At 46.9% G+C, this 17319-nt stretch overlaps 1 protein-coding gene across 2 annotated transcripts in view; it reads left to right on the top strand.

The window, feature by feature from the left end:
- The window catches only part of LOC147107057 (leucine-rich repeat-containing protein 4C-like), a 1510012-nt gene that overhangs the window by 1301453 nt on the left and 191240 nt on the right, over window positions 1-17319 (top strand). The window lies entirely within an intron of this gene.

Raw genomic sequence — 17319 nt, 5'->3', positions numbered from 1 at the left:
ATGCAATTCTGTTTGGATGTAAGCGTTTCCGCCAGTAAGTCTATGGCCGACAAGTCATTGTGGAATCCGACCACAAGCCCCTCGAGTCAATCATGAGGAAACCACTAGCCGCAGCCCCACCAAGGCTACAGAGAATGATCCTTCAACTACAGAAGTACGACTTCACAATCATTCACTGTCCAGGCAAAGACATTCCTGTCACAGACACGCTCTCCAGAAAGTCTCTTAGCTACCAGGACAGCAGTCTCAATGAAGGCATGGACGTGCAGGTGCACATGGTGTACAACAGCTTACCTGTGAGTGACTCAAAACTGAAGGCGATCTGAGCAGGAACAGAGAAAGATGCACAACTCACACTGCTGAGCAAAGTCATACATGAAGGATGGCCTGAGGAAAGGAGGAAATGCCCTCAGAGCATACCTGAATTCTGGAACCACAGAGACGAACTGTCACAAATCAACAGAATCATCTTCAAAGGGGAGAAAATCATCATTCCTACCAGTCTCAGAGAAGAGATGTTGACAAAAATTCATGCTGGACATATGGGCATGGAAAAATGCAAACAAAGAGCACGTGACATTATGTTTTGGCCCGGAATGTGCAAACACATTGAGGACATTGTCGGAAAATGTTCCATTTGTCTAGAGCGCTGCCCATCAAATGTCAAAGAGCCCATGATACCTCACCGTATCCCAGACAGGCCCTGGCAGGTCGCAGCAATGGATCTATTCACATGGAACAACGAGGACTACATAGTGACTCTTGATTACTACAGCAGATTTTTTGAACTGGACAAGCTTCACAGCACCACATCTGCAGCTGTGATCCACAAGCTAAAGGCAGCCTTTGCCAGGCATGGCATGGTAGAGACTTTAGTCTCAGACAATGGCCCCCAATACAAATCAAAAGAGTTCAAGTCGTTTGCCAAGGCATGGGATTTCACACATGTCACATCAAGCCCACATTACCCTCAAAGTAATGGCCTTGCTGAAAAAACTGTCCAGATTGCAAAAACACTCATGGACAAAGCCAAAGCGGACAAAAGAGACCCCTACATTAGTCTCCTTGAGTACCGCAACACTCCGGTTGACAACTTCAAGTCACCAGCACAGCTGTTGATGAGCCGCAGACTTTGCTCAATCCTTCCAAGCACCAACCAGCAGCTGCAGCCAGAGGTCGTCAGCTACAAGCAAGTGCATGCAAAATGTGTACAGAGAGAGCAACACCAGAAGAGATACTATGACAGGTCAGCTAGACTACTGCCACCGCTGCACAATGGAGAATCCGTCAGAATCCAGGAGCATGACTACTGGAAGCCAGCAGTCGTCATCCAGCCAGCTGACACTGAGCGATCGTATCACGTCTGCACCCCAGAAGGACAGGTGTACCACCGCAATCGCAGGCACCTCCTGAACACCAAGGAACAAGACCGTCATTCCAATGAGAGGATCAGTTCAACAGAGTGTGATGAACAGAGCAATACACAAAACACAAACTACTTACCTGAACCTAAACCTGAACCTGAATTGTTGACCGATTCAGGAGCATGCTCAGTTTCATACAACACAAGGTCGGGACGAGAGGTCAAGCCTAGAGTTATCCTTGACTTGCGAACTGTCAAAGGGTGTAGGCGGATCGCTGCCCTAAAAAAAAAACTGTACATCGTTATTGAAACGTTGAGATGTTTTCAGTGCTAGTTAAATGCTGAGTTTACTTATATGTTTATGCTACCGAGAACATTATGTAGAAGAAAGGTTTAAAAGTAATGCATAACATTTTTCTTTTAAAAGAAAGGGGATGTAACATTTGCATATTGAATTATCATTGGCCCGCAGGCATCTGTAAGGAATACCTATTATATTCACATGTGATCACATGCTGAGTTGTCATTGGCCAGCAGGCATCTGTAAGGACTTCTATTGTTTTGAAGACCCAGGCTAGGGGTCCTTATGCCAGGCTTTTCCCCCCACTGTGCTGCTATGAGTAAGATCAGACATAATGCTTAATAAAAGAGTTAAACTGTAATACTCTGTTGTCCTGCAAGTTATTATTTTTGTACAACGTGTGCAAAACAAGACAGTCTTTGCATGCTTTTCCAACTCAGCTATGATCTCCTTTAAATGGACCATCATGGCCTGGTCCTCATGCAACTCTGAGCCCACCACCTTGTTCTTATCCAGTAAAATCCTCTTCAACTGTGTTTTTAAACTGTTTATCTGGGTCTGCAGCTCTATGTCATCCAAGCTGTTGATGACAGAGGACCCAGTATTAAACACAGTACAAACATCATTCCATACTCCTCTTCTTTGTCTCCCTGCATTACCCAAAAATTCAAGGTGTGGTGTAGAGTTCGGTCTTGTCCACGTGGGCAAAATCGAACTCGTAAAACTTCTTGAACATGTCCTTTAATAGGGCCTGGTATAACTGCTCTGTTTCTTTGGGGCACCACTCCGGTAAATGTACCTCGGTGAGATTTAAAATCACGGAGGCTACCGCGTAATGTACCCCCTGGTACAGCATCTGATCTGCGGGGACTAGTACCAACCCATTCCCTCGTCTCTTGGTGGCGGTGGGGCAATCTTCCCTGGATAACCTCGCCGCCTGCGCCGTGGGTGGGGCACAAGCTCAGTGGCATTGACTGCGATCTGGGTGTATGGGACCGCACACACCTTCAGGCTGGTATCCCACCTTATCCCCTCCCCGGCGTCTTGCCACTGCCGGTGGAAAACAATGGATATGCCTGCGGGGCAGACTGTCTCTGACCCCCACATACAGATGTAAATCCCTTGAACTGGCTCCCACCACTTGTCCCAACACACGCTTAGTCCTCCATGAGTCCCGGGAATCGCCCGATGGGTTTTGTTTCCCAACCGTTCCCACTCGACTTCGGGGTTCCTCATGTCCTTGCTCAACTTTCTGAGCCACCACCACCTATCCAGTGGAATGTCAAACATATTTGCTTTCCAACGGTGAAGCTGACCCTCGTGGTAATGACTCGCACCCTGGGGCACAGGAGGGAGGCCTCCCCGTACGTGAATCCGGTTTGGCTGGGGTACTGAGACGAATTGGACCCCAACCATCCTGGCCACCTTCCCTCGTGGAACTACCCATCACCTTATTTAACTTAAATTATAAACACCCAAACTTAAGCTAAATAATTACACTTTACTTAAAACTTAACTTTAACTAAAACTATATACATCCGCCGCCCGTCTCCGGACGGCCAGGCTAATCCCTGGTCAGACTGCGGTTCGCCGCTACACCCGGCGTGACCGTACCGTCCTTCACTGTTGGTCCCTCGCAGCCCGTGGCTGCTGGCTGAGGACCTGTGTCCTTGGACCTCTCCCTGACTCGAGGGGCGGCCCTTGGTAACTGGAGGGCTAGTGACCATGGCTTTCTTGGCTGGGGTGTCCGTGGGGACCTTCTAGGGGCTTTGACGGGTGGGGCTTTCTTGGCCGCTGGGCCTTTCACCTGAACTGCTGCTCCCCCAGGCTTGACCCCTCCCGAACCCGGGCTGGGGGCAGGTAACTTTTCGCAGCCTGCTGCTGCGAGCTGAGAGTCTCCGCCCCCAGGTTCCCATGGCTGGGTCCGGGGCGGGGTTTTTGACCTCAGGTCCCTCCCTCTCTACACCTGGGTTAGGGGCGGGGTTTTCGCCCTCAGGTCCCTCCCCCTCGTCTGGATCCCAGAAGAGTGGGGGAGTGTCCCAATCGATGGGCGGGATGGCCCCTCCCTTCAAGCAAGCCACAGCGCCTGCCTGTGCGGTCTGTGGACTCGCTTCTGCTGCGGGATGAGGATCTTTATCCTCAGACCTTTCCCTAACTAGCTGCTTCCCCCTTTCAGGTGTAAACAGCTTACACTGGTTGATATAACCAGTGGCCTGTTTTAAAACCTGTGCTGAAGGCTGGACCGCTGCCCCGAATGGACCTTCTAGGGGCTCCCCTTTCTCTTTCCTCACCGGGACGGTCTTACAGACGGGATCTTGGGCCCGGACCCGCTTTAGGTCCGGGGCCAGAACTACCCCCTGTGTGCCTCCCTTGTCCCGGACTGCGGCTTCCGGACCTGCCCGATAGGGGTCCCGGGACTCTCCTTTCCCAGCCTTATCTATGGCCCTCTCTCCAGTGCGCATGGTCAGACCGAAGAATTTCACCTCCTGCTGGCCGATCTGCGCCTTCTTGGGATTTACCTTGAAACCCTTCTGTCCTAACAGCTCCAGCAGTTCGGCCAATAGTGGGCCATGCTCCTCTTTCGAATCAGTGAACAGGAGCAGGTCATCTACATATTGAACCAACTGTCTGGGCTGGCTAAAATCCTTCAAACTGTCGGCCATGCACTGATGGAAAATGCTGGGGCTGTTGTGGAAGCCCTGTGGCAAACAGTTCCACGTGTACTGTTGCCCTTTAAACGTAAAGGCAAACTTGTACTGATCCTCCCTCCTTACAGGGATGGACCAAAACCCATTTGAAATATCCAGCACCATGAAAGTGGTCGCGGATGCTGGAATACTCCCGATGAGGTTGGCAACTGCTGCTACTGTGGGTGCGCAGGCTGTGATGTTACTATTGAGCACCCGATAGCCCACCGTGGCCCTCCAGGAATTGTCCGGCTTTCTGACCGGCCATAACGGAGAATTCACGTGGGTCGCTATCGGTCTCAGAACTCCCTGCTGCACTAACGAGGACATGGCTGCTTCCATGTCCGGCTCTGCTTCCCTGGGGAAGTTATACTGTTTCTGTGGTCGGGCCATGGGGTCCCCGTCTACGCTGACCTCAAACCCTCTGACCCTCCCGCAATCGTGTTTGTGAGTGGCAAATGTGGCCAGGTGAGCCTGCACAAATGCCTGGAACTCTGGTGGGGTGTTGCTGACCATGAGCCCGAGGTTATAATCCTCTTTGGGCTTCATGGTGCAGAGGGTCCCCTTCCCTTCCTTTCCCGGGATTACTACGATCTCTCCGTTCTTTACTTTACCTGCCCCCCAAAGGCAATGATTCCTCAAATCCACTAGGATCCCGTGGCCTACAATAAAGTCGGCTCCCAGGACCCCTCTTCCACCCTCCATGTCCCATTTCATCAGGACATACGTCCACTTGGAGTGGAGCGGTCCTAACCAAATGGCGAGCGGGATGGATACCGAGCCCACCTGTTCTTTACCCGTGAACCCCGATAGACTGTATGGGACCCCGCTGGAGAGAGGTGAGGTGATGGGGTTAGCTGAGTAGATCATGGTGTGTGATGCCCCCGTGTCCAACAGATAGGTCCCTGTCACCTTTTCCACCTCCACTCATCATACCGGAGAGAACACAGATAAACAGGCTGTGCTGGCTCTAGTCACGGCTGTGGGTTGGATGGGGCTGACGTGGTGAGAGCACCGGTGGCAGCTGCTACTCTCCCCTGGCCAGTCAGTAAGGACCTCATGGTGTCCAAAAGTGACTCGACCTCTGCGGAAGGGGTCCCTACCCCCGCCTTTTGGGCTGGGGCTGTGGGATGCTTTCCCTTGTTATCCTTCCAAGGGTTTTTGCACTCCTTCTGCCAGTGACCATCCTTCCCACACCTGTAACAATTGGTCTTTGTGTTGTGGGGGGTTACTCCCTTCCTGGTGCCACTCTTTCCTACTCTGCACTCCTGGTTTTATCTCATGCACCTTCCCCTTGGGTGGGTGAGCACCAGCTCCCCTACCGTTCTTGTAAGCCAGAGTGAGCTGCCTAATTACCGTGAGTTCGGTGGTCTGGGGATCTTTGGGGTCGAACCAGGCTTCTGCCTTGGCCCGGACCTGTGGCAAGCTGTTCGCCACCAGGCAATGGAGCCAATGCGTCAGGGAATCCCCGTTCAGGAACGCCCGGCCCGGCGTCCCCGGGCAAGCCTTCCGGTACACCGGCCACAGCCGGTCCGCAAAAGCCTGCGGGGTTTCCCCAGAAAGCTGGATCGTCTTCTCCATGCGGGAGAAGGGACTTCCCTCATCCATCCCCATGGCCTCTAGAACCGCATCTCTAAGCTCCTCATACCCGCTCTGCCCCCTTTTACACTCGTCAGAGAGGGATTGGAGGAGATTACTCTCCAGGAAGAATAGCAGTGTTATGGCCTTCTCTGTGTCATCGCAGTCGTTGACGCTGGTGGTCTGCTCTATTTCCCTGAAGTGGATCGAGGGGTCTCCCTTTGCGGAAAGCTTCGGGACATGGCTGACCATCGCCCTAAGCTGTTGGGTGTTAAAGGGCAATACGAACTGGTTTTGGAGGAGTCCCTCAATGTCGCCATTAGCGGGTGGACCGAACCTTCGATGCCGCGCTGGGCACATTGGTCCCGGCTCTGGCCTCTCGGGCGGGGTTTGCTCCACCTCCGCCTCCACCTCTGGCTCCACTTCGGGCTCCACCCCCGGTTCCACCCCCCCTTGCTGCCAAACCTCGCTGAAACTTGGCGCTACGGGTGGCGGCCATGAGGTCTCCTCTCTCTCAACCGGGTCGTCCCTGGGCACCACCGGTGATGTTGGAACTGTCCTCCCCTCGTTCCCCATAAAATCTGCTTGGCCTGCCTTTGGGCTTATGAGGCATACCGTGCCTTTCGCCTTCCGGAGGCCCGGCTCAGATTTTCTATCCTCTCTCTACAGGGGCCGTGGTCTGCCTCCTCAAACCCCTGTTCACTTGCTAGCTTGTAAGCGACTTTTACCTCCTGCACTCTCTCTTCCTGTTCCCTAATCTGCCTTGCCAAGCGGGCGTTCTTCTCCCGCAACCTTAACTCATTTCCCTTGGCCTCGGTGACTTGGCACCGTAGGTATTCCAACTGGGCCTTGTGTTTTCCCACTAAATGTACTCTTTCTTGGTTCAAAGCCTGCAAAGCTACTAATAACTTTTCCCCTGCGAGAGCCTTATCGTGGATCTCCAGGTCTGACTCCCTTATCTCGACTGCCTGTGCTGCAACGAGCCAGTCCAAAAGCTGGACCTGCTTTTTAAAGCACATGAGCCAAACTGCCTTCTCTAAGGACTTCTTGTGTTCCTTTCCCTCTGTCCACTTAGCTGCTGCATCTATCAGATGCCCAGCTCTTAACAGAATGGTGATCCACTTCTTAGTGATATTCACCTTGCTAAACACATAATCAGAAATTGTTTCCTCCATCACGGTTCGCTCATCCGAACCATTGTCTACTGTATGGCAACCCTGTTGCCGGTGTCCTGCCACGGTCGCCATTTCTGTAGGGGGTGGCCTGTGGGGTCCAGTCAGTTATGCCTCTGACTGTTTTGTGAGCGGTTCGAATCGCTCCCACGCCCCTGGGTTCTAGACACTGGACTTAGGTACAAGGCGGCGGTACAGAGAAGACTCGAGTAGACAGATGGTTGGATGTGAACAAAAAACAAGATTTTATTGAAGAGGAAGTAATTGATACAATCTTATGGAAAATTACTAGTGTACACTTCTACAGTCAAAAATACAAAAGAATAACTCTACTTATACAGGGAATGGGGAACACACGGCACATTGAGGGAAAAAAACTTTCTTAACAATCCCCTTATCCTTATCCCACCCCCTATACCTAACTAGGTTCAGCTATGAGGGGTCAGAACTTCATGCTCACCAATCAAAAGGGTTTGTTGGACTCAAAACAGCGGCGCTCTTGGTGCTCTCTGGAGCCTGCCGTCATCACGTGGTCTCCGGGCGCTGCAAGGGCATTGTCCAGGTTTGAGTACCCCAAAGTTAAAGTCTCTGTTTGGGTACTTTACCTTGCAGGGATGATTCTTCGTCGCCAGCCGACAGTTTGAGTTGGTGTGCTGATATTCGCAGGTCGGCCAAGGCTGAAGGCCCGATAATTCGAAGCCTACCCTCAGCCCATCTCCTCAGTTCGTCCCCTCAGTTGGTCTTCCTCAGGTGGTCTTCCCTCCTCCTCTCGTTGCGTCCCGCCTTGCCTGGCCTGAATTGTCCGTGTCTGCCCGATACGGTGCCGGGGCGATTCCAGATGGAGTGGGGAAAGGCACGGGCAAAGGCCAGGGGGCAAGCGTGGGACAGGAAAGAGCAACAGCCACGAGGGCGAGGGGCTGAAGAGCGGGGAGAGAAGAGAAGAGAAGCGAAGCCCCCGATTGCTACCCGGGGGCCTTCAATTATACTCTTTTCAAAAACCCTTATCTGCGCGCCAAATCAGGTTAGTTCTTTGTCTTAACCTTGGCGGGCTATTTTATATAATGGTAGCAATCCATACTGACTGTTCTTAGATGGCTGGTAATCGCATCTACCGGCCCGATAATTGACTTGTATTATCATGAATGTTCCTTGATGCGCCTGTCCAGCCTCGATGGTTCTCTTGATCTGTTTGCGATTATATATGTAGACTGCTTGATGGCCTTAACTATAGGCCTAAACTGAATTTAGATTTGTCTCCAATTCGGTCTAATGCATAATTCAGAGTCCTGTCTGGTTTCAAAATACAAAGTCTCTCTTCACAGAAACCTGCAGCTTGGGTTTCGATCCACAAGCTGTCTGCATTGCAGAGTCCATTTTGAAATCTCACAGGCTTTCTGCCACGAGGCACGGACGCCATCTTGGGTACCCCTTTTTCACTTAAAATGTCCACGCAGAGTCCCGTTTATTAATAACAACCTTCGGGGAAATGTAGAAATTTTGCAAATCTTACAAGTGCCATGGGATTTTTTATGTCTACCTGAGAGGGCAGTCGGGCCTTTGGTTTAATGGCTCATCTGAAAGAGGACACCTCCAACAGTGCAGCACTCCCTCAGTTCTGTACTGGAGTGTCAGCCTGGATTTTGTGCTCAAGTCTCTGGAGCGGGACTTGAACTCACAACCTTCTGACTCAGAGGCGAGAGTGCTACTACTGAGTCATGGCTGACACAAAGCTTATACTGTATTTTTGCAATTGGCACACCTAGATACCACAGTTCCATTCAGCTGTGGGAATAATTACATTAGCTTGTATCATTTATTAAATAAAGTATCAGTCGGCCTGATTCACTGATGGGGCTCTGGTTGCACTGGTTGGGAAATCGCAGACCAGCAGTGCCTGATTTTCAGTCCATACATTTAATTCAACAGAAAATCAAGGGCTACAATTTCCTGATCTGTGCTCCCCGATAGCACCACTCCAGGCTAGGCGTTCCTATTTTGGGAATTAGCCTTAATGTCTGCCTCAGACATAGTAAGAAAAAAAGACTTGCATTTATATAGGCCCAGAAATTCAGGTCGGGGGCTTCCCGCGGGTGTAAGACCCCGACCAGCACTTAACTTGCATGCCGGCCGTTGTGCTGTGGGCCCCTGTGGGATTCCGATCCTGGGCCTGCTCCAACTGCCGGCGCGTAGTGCTTGCGTATCCCAGGGGTGCAGATAGTTCAATGCGTCCCCTGGGATCATGTGGGCCATGGAGAGCCAATTGGAGCAGGGAATGCTTCATTCATAAGTTTGACAGGAAGAGCTGTCAAAACTTATAAATACTACGGGCCTCAAAACATCACTAAATCTTCAAATAAATTTTAAAAAATATCACATTTTTTAAATAAAATATAAATTACATGAAATAACTATTTTAAACAATAATTTAAATTTTTGAAAAAATTAGTTTTATTTTCTAACGGGGCTAAAAATAAACTTACCTTGCTTTAAAGTATTTAAAAATAATAAACCTGTGGAAAAAATGTTTTTATTTTAATTAATTCATCACTTACCTTGTAAAAAGCAGGCCTTGCGACTGCTTTTTATATGTCTAACTCCTGGAGACTTACCCTCCCGGGAAAACCTGCAAAAAAAATGTAAGTTCGATGCGCACGTGCAGCCTCTCCTGCGCACGCATTCGACCTCTTAACCCCTCCTTTCAGGGGAATGGAAGTGCCGGTTTCCCGCGCATGCGCAGTGCATGCAGGAAACTGGCACTTCCATTGGGCCTACGGGCGTACTCGCCCGTGGAGACCCGAAGTTCTGGGCCATAGTACCTTTCACAACCTCAGGATGTTCCAAAATGCTTTACAGTCAATGGAGTCCTTTTGAAGTGTTGTCACTGTTGTACGGCAGGGGCAACATTTTTGGTTTGGGCAAGAAGAACAATATGTCAATTTTATCACAGTACGTCAGATGAAGGTGGTGCAGTAATGTTTTTAGACATGATTTCTATGGAATTGTGTGTCATCAAATCTTTTTGCAGGTGGTGTTTGCTAACACTTTTCTTCAAAACAGTGCCTCTTCATTTTTTTTAAATGTTTGTTTGCAGCAGCAACTTGCTTATTCCCCCCAAGCAGAAGTTGCAGCCATGGTCGAGTTGTCCTAGCCATGTTATTCCTGATGCTTGAGCAATTATGTCAGCACTGCGCATTTTGGTCCCACTTGTCTTTCGAGCTGCTGGTTTAACATAAGAACATATGAAATAGGAGCAGGAGTAGGCCATTCCGCCCTTCGAGCCTGCTCTGCCATTCAATAAGATCATGGCTGATCTTCTACCTCATCTCCACTTTCCTGCACTATCCCCATCTCCCTTGATTCCCTTAATATTCAAAAATCTATCGATCTCTGTCTTGAATATACTCAACAACTGAGCCTCCACAACCCCATGGGATAGAGAATTCCAAAGGTTCACCACCCTCTGAGTGAAGAAATTTCTCCTCATCTCAGTCCTAAATGGCCGACCCGTTATTCTGAGACGGTGACCCCTGGTTCTAGACTCCCCAGCCAGGGGAAATATCCTCCCTGCATCTACCCTGTCAAGCCCTGTAAGAATTTTGTATGTTTCAATGAGATCACCTCTCATTCTTCTAAATGCTAGAGAACATAGGCCTAGTCTACTCAATCTCTCCTCATACAACAATCCCCCATCCCAGCTTTATTACGTACATTTGTAATGTTTTTAACCTTTTCCCTGGCAATACCGGCAGGGGCTCTGCTGTGGGACTACATCGCTTTCACAACAGAACTTTTAGTGCTACAACTGTAAACATCAGGCAGCACTAAAAAAAAACACATTGTTGGAAACAGTTCTAAACAAATATTAGAATGGATTTGAAATCTGTGGCTTTTAAAAAAAATAATGCAGAAAGGAAGGATTTTGATTTTAAGTGTTCAATATAAAATACATTTAGTTGCAACTTTAAATATCCTCACCACTAAATAAGAATGGATGAACCTGTTCTTGAAATTATCCAAGCTTATGGTATATAAAGGTAAATTTTGCATTTCAGCAATCTTGGCACGAAGCCGGGATTGCTGAAATGGAAAATATAAATATATTTATCATGTGATACACCTTCTGTATTTGGGTATAAAATTGTTGTACTCTTTTGATAATGTAATCATTGAAGTTGCATGCATTGCAAGTTAAAAGGAGAGAACATTTTATGGAACTGAATGGGAATTTGTGTATAATGAGTTGCCAAGGTTTGATGATTTTTAGGGAAAGAATTTCAGTTGATGTGCTGTGTGGAATACTTACCTTTTGAAATTGCCAGGAAAACAAGAAAATGTGATTTGTACGCTTGTCATGTAACAGTAAGGGAGGGCTTTACTGAAATATAATACCCCCCTCTCTCTCTCTCTCTCACACACACACACACGATCAGCTCTGTATGATCAACAACATTGGGGCAGAAATTCCAATCCCTACGGGTGGGTACGCACTGTGTACACACCCGTAGGGCCAACGGAAATGCCGGTTTTAGGCATGCACTGCTCTTGACAGCTCCTCTGCCTGCCTGGGAGCAGGGCCTCTGCGGGTGGGAAGTTACGTTTTTTGGCGACCCTCCGCCCGCAGAAAACATTTACAATTCTTGCGCCTGTAAAAGCAGGTGCAAGGCCTGCTTTTACCAGGATAAGAGTTGAAAAAAGTAGACAAAAAATGTTTCCACTGATTTATCATTTTAAAATACTTTAAAGAAAGGTAAGTTTATTTTTAGCCCCGTTAAAAACTTTAATTATTTTTTTCAAAAAATAAAATTTTTGTTTAAAATACTTAATTTATGTAATTTAAAGTCATTTTAAAAATGCGATTTTTAAAATAAAATGTATTTAAAGTTTTACTATGTTTTTGGGGTGATTTCCATTCATATATTTGACAGGTCTTCCTGTCAATTTGTATGAAGGGAGATTCCCTTCTCTGATTGGCTCCCCATGGCCCACGTGATCCCAGGGACGCGGCGAACCGCCTGCGCCTCTGGGATACGTGGACCCTGCGCACCGGCAGTTTGGAGAGTCCCAACAACGGAACTCTATGCCTCCTGGGAGCCCTCCGGTCTAGGCGCAGATTTCTCCTGATCGCAGTCCTCCTCCCGCAGGAGGCCTGGGAACGGAATTTCTGGGCCTTTTGGGCTAGAAATTTGGGTCGGAGGCTTCCCGCGGGTGCAAGCCCCCGACCTGCACTTACCTAGCGCGTTGGCCGTTGTGCTGTGGGCCCGCGTGGGATTCCGATCCTGGGCCTCCTCCAACTGCCAGCACGCAATACTTGCATATCCCAGGGGCGCAGTTAGTTCAAAGCGTCCCCTGGGATTACGTGGGCCATGGAGAGCCAATCATAGCAGGGAATCTCTATTCATAGATTTGACAGGAAGACCTGTCAAATCTATGAATTAGAGATCGGCCCCAAAACATAACTAAAACTTCGAATACATTTTTTAAGAATCACATTAATAAAATACAGTAACTATAAATTACATAAAATAACTATTTTAAACAATAATTAAAATTTTTGAAAAAATTAATTACAGTTTTTAACAGGACTAAAAATAAACTTACCTTTCTTTAAAGTATTTAAAAATAATAAACCTGTGGGAAAAATGTTTTAATTTTATTTAATTCACCACTTACCCTGTTAAAAGCAGGCCTTGCGACTGCTTTTTAAAAGTGTAGCTGCTGGAGACTTACCCTCCCGGAGAAACCTGTAAAAAAAAACGGAAGTTCCAGGCGTACGCGCTGCCTCTCCAGCGCACGTGTTTGACCTGTGAACCCCTTCCTTGATGGGAACGGAAGTTCCGGTTTCCCGCGCATGCACAGTGCATGCACGAAACTGGCACTTTTGTTCGCCCTACGCGTGAGTTCCCAGCGTGTACTCACCCGTGGGGACCCGAATTTCTGGCCCAACGGTTCATGGGAGGCTTAGTTCCACAAGCAGCATCATTCCTCCAGCCCCTCATAACAGAGCCTATTAATAATGAAATAAGCATCAACAACAACAAGTGGCCCTTCTTCGTGTGTATCCCTGGACAATAGGTGTTGGTCAGCTATTTAACTATGGAGACCATTGTAGTCCAAACCAATTCTGCGCTCACTTTGTATCTAAACATGCACAAATGGAGCAAAGATTTCTAAATAGCTATTCAGAACAAGAATGCTAGCTAATTTCCTTTCTTCCCCTACCCTCTCAACACCGAGAAAAATTATAGTCAATCATATCACCCACCACGACACAAGCTATGATTACTTACTACAACACAAGTCAGAAATCATACCTGAAACCTTCCTGGTTTGTCTCGTTCAGTGTCACACCATGTTGTGTTGTTACTAAGCCATCAAAGAGGTCAATGGGGTATATTATTAATGGAGCATGACGTACAAAGCAGTGGATTAGATGTAACAAACTGAAAAAATAATCAGTAGCTGAATCATCAAGGCCAAAATATTACATTTATCAGTATGTCAAGTTATTGGTATAAAGGGTATGGAAAATAAAGCACCATTGGAAAACTTAGCATTTTTTCACCAATGCATATGCATTCATGCGTATTGCATATTATGTGTATTAAGCGCTTTGGGACGTTTTACTATGTTAAAGGCACTATATAAATGCAAATTGTTCATGCTTATTTCATTATTAATGGTCTCTGTTATTCCTAAATTGAAAATGATTGATTTGAATACCAATATTATTTTCACTTTATGAAAACCAAAGTTTATTTACTTTACTCTCAATAAACATCAAGGGCTGAAACAGCTTAAAAGAAACAGCAGCAAACTTGCATAGTGCCTTTAAAATAGGAAATATTCCAAGGCACTTCAGAGGAGAAGAATGAACAATGAGCATAAGTGAGGAGCAGTAATCATAGCCATGATGGGCTTTGAGAAGACCTTTACAGATGAGGAGAGAGGAAGCGAGGCAGAAGGATTCAGGGATGGAATTTCAAGACAGCAGAAAGCTTTCCAACTGATTGTGGGACAGTGGAAGGGGGATTCACTGAAGGCCAGAGTTGTAGAGGAGTCAGGCTCATGACAGTGCCTATGTGTGGAGGAGGTTACAGAGGAAGGGTGGGATGAGGCAGTGCAGGCAGCTGTAACTGAGGATGAAGATTTTGAAATTGATATGTTTGGGGATAGGGAGGCAGATAAGATTGGGACAAAGGGAATGCAAACATGAATGTGGGCAGTGGATTTTCGTACAAGTTGAAGCTTGGGAGGGCAGTGAGGAACACGTTTGAAAATCTGAGTTTGAAGATGATGTGGGATGGGTTTTGGTTATGATGGGAGAAAGGTTGTGACAGAGGTGGGCACTGTTGCAGAGGTAGAAGTGGTCTTGATGGTGGCTAGGATATGGGGCTGGAAGCTCAGCCCTAGGTTGAGCAGGACACTGAGGTTGTGCTCATTCTTGTGCAACCTCAGTGAATAGTTGGCGAAGGAGATGGAATCAGAGGCAAGCATATGGAATTTTTGGCAGGAGCTGAATAAAATGGCTTTGATTTTCACAGTGCTGAATTGGAGGAAATTCTGGCTTATCCATGACTTAATGTTGGAAACGCAATCTGACAGCATTAAGATCATGGAATCAAGGGAAGTGGTGGAGAGGTAGGGTTACATATGGAAACAAACTCTGTGCCACTTATGATGTCACTGAGGTGCAGTAAGGAAATAAGGAAAAGTAGAAGGCTGAAACCCTGGGTAAGGAGGTAAAGCCATTTACTAGAGATGCTCTGGCTGCATTGGAACCACACAAGGGCAATCCAGGGAGGGAGACCACAAAGGAGATGCAGTGCAAGATGTTGTGATCATTTGTATCAAATGGCATAGTGAGGACAAAGAGAGAGAATGCATTGCAAGTGGCAGAAAATATCATTGGTGACTTTGGTTGGGGCAGTTTCAATCCAATGGAATCCACACTGAAGGCATCGAAACAAGGAATTGTGAGAGAGGTGAGCACGGTGTGGGAAGGCAACAACATGCTCCAGGACTTTGAAGAAGAAAAGGAAGTTGGAGATAGGACAGAAATTGGAGAGGACAGAGCAGTCAAGGGTGGGCTTTTGGAGTATAACAATAAGCTGCAAATTTATGGAGCAGAAAATTTCAACTGACACACAGCTGGACATTCTGCTGTACCTCTTGTAGGAATAATTATGCTTTGGACATAAGCTCCGAGCTCCCTTTAACAAGTAAACAAATTAACTGATACATATTTATATAAGAGTGAATGTTATTAATGAATATTCAATTTTTAGGACCCAAACACACTTAAGGAGTGATTAACTAGAAAGTCCCAATATTACATTGCACACAGCCGATGCGGGGGATATATCAGAATTTGGTATCCATAAACCACAGCATGTTTCCTATTCACCTTGCACCTGACCACAATAGTTAGATTTGAAGCCAGCAACAGAAAAAGCTGTAAAACTGATTTATTGGCACAGACGTACAGATTACACTCTGATCTTGATATCAGTGACAAGAAATCGTTCTACCAGCTTGTGATTTTACTGTCAGCTATGTCCAAATCTAGGTAGGACAACTCTTCCTTAGTATCTTACAAACTGACAGTAGTATTACTGAATAGTGAGGAAGATCATTGACATCAGTTTTGGATGGAATAGACTCACTCAGCAATACCGTTCGTTACATGAAGCTCCTTCCCCTGCAGGCAGCTTCAACTCCTGCCTGTACAACATGCTAACCACCACAAGCACAAATTTCCCAAACTTTGCTCAACGATCTAACCAATTTCATGCAGAGGTCTGTACACATAGAAACATAGAAGATTGGAGCAGGAGTAGGCCATTCGGCCCCTTGAGCCTGCTCTGCCATTCAATGAGATCATGGCTGATCATCCAAACTCAGTACCCTGTCCCTGCCTTCTCCCCATATCCCTTGATCCCTTTAGCCTTAAGAAATATATCTAACTCCTTCTTGAATATATTTAATGAATTGGCCTCAACTGCCTTGTGTGGTAGAGAATTCCACAGGTTCACCACTCTCTGGGTGAAGAAATTCCTCCTCATCTCAGTCCTAAATGGCTTACCCCTTATCCTTAGACTGTGACCCCTGGTTCTGGACTCCCCGGCCATTGAGAACATCCTTCCTGCATCTAGTCTGTCCAGTCCTGTTAGAATTTTATAAGTTTCAATGAGCTCTGTGCTAATAAGTTATTTAACAGTTTCATGAAAAGATTTATGCATTAACAAAGACAAAAAAAATTGTGTTTAAGATTTTATTCTTTCATGTTGTGCAAAGATCAACTGTTAAAGGAAGAATAATGGAGTAAAAAAAGATATATTTTTTTAAACTGTAGACTTTGTCTTTTAACCCTACATCTCCTTCCTTTCTTCCTCTGCTCCCCTCCCCCCCACAAGCATACTGCTTAGTAATTTACTCGAATTCATATAAATTATATTTTAAAAATGAAAAGTATGTGGTAGCCTGGGAGATGAGGGGAATGTGTCTTCCACCCTCTTCCCATTTGTGTTCCCAGATGCATTATGTCCCCTTCACCAGCTACAAATCTCACAGTTGCCCCGATGCTCCCTGCCTCAGATCCTTATATTTGGTTGCACCTCTTGTCTTCTGAATAAATATGAGGTCCGGTGATATTGAACAGCAATAAATGGTCTGTGAAAGTCTTGGAAGCTGAGGGAGAAAAGTAACTAGGATTTTAATACCAGCGGTAGGCCCTTGCAGTTTAGAATGTGTAAAAAAAAAACCGAGGAACTTCAACAAACTTGGAATCTCCTCTTGCAGCAAGTAAAATCCGTTTGCAGAAAGGACATGCTCAAATTGCCAGCAAGGTGGCAGTAGTGGCTTGGTGTTCGTGAGCCAAAAAGCTCCTTGCCTGACGTCAAGTGCTAATACAATTGACCAATCAGTGCTAAGATGATGGGAGGTAATTGGGTAATTGCATTTTTTCATCACATGGAGAGGAAAAAAAGTGAGTGAAACGGAAAAAACGAGTGCAAGCTGGCAGCTGTGGAAAGTGCATAAGGACTTAAGACCTGATCACAGAAGCTCAACCTGGATTTAAATAACATTCGAACATCTATGGGCTGGAATTCCTTCCATTTGACAAGAATCGCAGATCCTTCTGGTTATAGGGGTTGAAGATTTGGATCTGGAACTCTTTGGGATTTTTGTTTGCCCCCCTCTCGGAAAACTAATTGACAT

Source organism: Somniosus microcephalus, chromosome 15, assembly GCF_052327205.1.
Source record: "Somniosus microcephalus isolate GS21.2 chromosome 15, FLI_Smic_1.0, whole genome shotgun sequence".
NCBI classification, from domain to species: Eukaryota; Metazoa; Chordata; class Chondrichthyes; order Squaliformes; family Somniosidae; genus Somniosus; species Somniosus microcephalus.
This window is presented reverse-complemented; position numbering and strand designations above follow the sequence as displayed.